General features: G+C 35.7%; 1 non-coding gene across 1 annotated transcript; it reads left to right on the plus strand.

Moving 5' to 3' along the window:
- The first annotated feature begins 1,162 nt into the window (after positions 1-1,162).
- LOC113764334 lies at positions 1,163-1,269 on the plus strand. Its single transcript, XR_003467604.1, has one exon. It is a non-coding gene; the product is annotated as a small nucleolar RNA R71 (small nucleolar RNA).
- The last annotated feature ends 1,834 nt before the right edge of the window (positions 1,270-3,103 follow it).

Below are 3,103 nucleotides of genomic sequence, written 5' to 3' on the forward strand. Positions count from 1 at the left end.
TATGATGGCACTACATTCTTCCGTTAATGCAATTGTTTCACTATCTACCAAATTCCTTTTCTTGGTCATTATTTCCTTGAGAAACTTTGCGTATGAAGGAATCTGCAAAATAGCATTCACAAAAGGAATGTTATTATGTAATTGTTTAAAAATGTTGACAAATTTCTCAAATTCTTTGTCATTTCTTGAAGGATTCAATCTTTGAGGGAATGGCACCGGTGGAGGAATTTGTGTTGTATCTCCCATTTGTGATTCATTTTCCTCCATCTTTTCTTTCCCTCTTACTTCCTTGCTTTCCTCTCCTAACTCACTTAATTTATTATTTTCTCTTTTTTCAAACTCTCTTCTACTTCCAACTACCGGCGGCTCAACTAATTCTTTACCACTACAGAGGGTTATAGTCTTCACATGCTCCCTTGGGTTCACCTCAGTCTTGCTAGGTAAATCCCCTTGGTTGCGCTTATTAATCGCATTAGCAATTTGGCCTAATTGGACCTCAACATTCCTGTACATATTGGTGAGTTGGTCCATTCTTCCCTCAATTCTTTCAAACCGTTGAGTAGTGGCACTAGTTAACTTTTCAATTTTATCATTTGATACATTGGCTAGCTTTTCAATCGCCAATTCCCAAGCTGGTTTGGACTCATGCAGTGGTTGCTTTTGTTGAAAATCCGGTGAATTAACTGGTCTTTGTTGGTTCCCTTGATCTTTCCATCCAAAATTCGGGTGATTACGCCATCCTGGATTATAAGTATTGGAGTATGGATTGTTTTGGGGTGGACGGTTGTAATTGTTGAGATATTGAATCTGTTCACTGCTAGAACACATAAAATCATCATGATCTCCGCCGCAAGTGGTACAACATGCAACAACTACTCCTTGATTAGAACTAGAACCAACTTGCCTATTAAGCATCTTAACCACATTGTCCATTTTTGCACTTAACATATTCAAGGTATCTACTTCGAGCATACCTGCGATTCTCCTTGAATTACCTCGTTCGTTTGCCCATTGGTAGTTGTTAGCAGCCATTTCTTCGATCAATTGTTGAGCTTCCTCAGCTGTCTTTCCCATTAAAGCTCCTCCCGCTGCAGCATTTACATGCGTCTTTGTTGGATAGGTGAGACCATTGTAAAATGTTTGGACTACTAGCCAATCGGGTAGACCATGATGAGGGCATCTTCGTTGCAATTCCCGATAGCGCTCCCAAGCTTTATACAATGTCTCTCCTTTCTGTTGAGAGAAACTAGTTATATCCATTCTCAATTTAGCAGTTTTTCCAGGTGGAAAGAATTTATTAAGAAAAGTCTTAGCTAATTCATCCCAAGTTGTAAAAGTATTTGGAGGATGAGATTGTAGCCAAACCTTAGCCTTGTCCCTTAGTGAAATAGAAACAATCGAAGTTTAATTGCATCTTTACTAACACCATTAAACTTAATTGTATCACAGATTTCAAGAAATGTTGACAAGTGAGAATTTGGATCTTCGGTGGCATTACCTCCATATTGAGATTGCTGTACCATTTGAATCAGTGATGGTTTTATCTCAAAATTATTAGCGTTTACCGTTGGCCTTACAATGCTAGTTTGAGAACCTTGAGCTCCCGGTAAAGCAAAATCTCGCAGAATTCTCCTATTTGATTCATTTTCCGCCATTTCTTCCTCAAATTGTAATTCTATCAAGATATCTTCTATTGGCTGCCAAACCTCGTGTTCCTCTTGATGTAATGTATTCCTCCTTTGTCTATGTAATGTTCTTTCAATTTTCGGATCGAAATGTGCAACTTCTCTATTTGATCGGTGCATACACTACAAATAAAAACAAGAAAAATTTTACAGTTTTAATTCAACAACTTGAATAAAAACAATGAAAATATCTAAATTAATAGAGATGATTAGGCCCTAATATTGCCGCTCCCCGACAATGGCGCCAAAAACTTGACGGGATTTTTATATCAATGCAAGTTTAATTCCGATTTTACACCCGTTGGATTGCAAGTATACAGGTCGCAATTGTAGTACAAGATGTGTATCGGGTCGATCCCATGAGGAGCAATTTAAACAATTACTAGGCCCTTGTTTTCTCTATTATTTAGACTTACAATTAATTTGAGCAGAGAAAGTATATTGCTGTAGTCTACAAATCTGATTTACAGATCTAGTTTAACAAATGCTGAATGCAAATAGAGAAATTTCACTTAAAAAAGATTCTAGGGATGTAGATTCCACTTATGGCATAAACAACACAAATGAATGGATTTACTTCTTGCTATTATTTTTGTTTAACCAGAGATTCATTTCCAAAATTACCGAGCCTCATTTTCATGATGAAATGGCCTAGAGCAATATAGATTTTCCTATTTTCATGGTGAAATACTACTACTACTCCGTTTTATTTCATGAAATGCTAAATAATCCACCTAAGTGTATCTCTATTTTCATGAACATACAACTCAAGCTTTACTCATGTGTTTCCATTGTTATTACCAATTCTCATTGAACAATAACAACTATAAACAAGTTATTGGTGATCAATCAACAACAAGTAATCACAGTTACACAAGTTAATACAAGATATAACAAGTGTAAATCACATTCAATTTATATTATTTAGCCATAAGTTTCATTTACTCCCTAGATAAAGAAAATTAGCTACTCATGAATGATTTAACAATCAAACTCACAAGTTTATTAATGCAAAACATCATAAAGTACAAGTATAAGAAAGATAAAAGAAAGTTTAGCCAATTGAAGGTGAAGCTCTCCAATTCCTTCTATGCTCTTGCACAATATGATTACAAGTGAAAAACTCCAAAATGCTTCTCCAAGAACTCTTAACTAGAGAGAAAAATGTTACAAGCAGGAAAACTAGCTACGTATGGTAATCTCCTACTTCTCTCTTGTGTCTCTGCATAAAAGGTGGTAGAAAGGCAATATTTTCTCCTTCATGATTTCAACCACTTAGATTTTGTAAAGGAAGTCAAAAGATATATTGTTTGACTTCTCAATAACTCATTTTGTCTTCCTTTTTGTTGCAGAAGCACGTGCCACCGATTTTTGTCCCTCAAAATAGCTGGAAAATGTGTGAGAAAGGTAAAGAAAAA

The sequence above is a fragment of the Coffea eugenioides genome, chromosome 2, assembly GCF_003713205.1.
Source record: "Coffea eugenioides isolate CCC68of chromosome 2, Ceug_1.0, whole genome shotgun sequence".
NCBI lineage: Eukaryota > Viridiplantae > Streptophyta > Magnoliopsida > Gentianales > Rubiaceae > Coffea > Coffea eugenioides.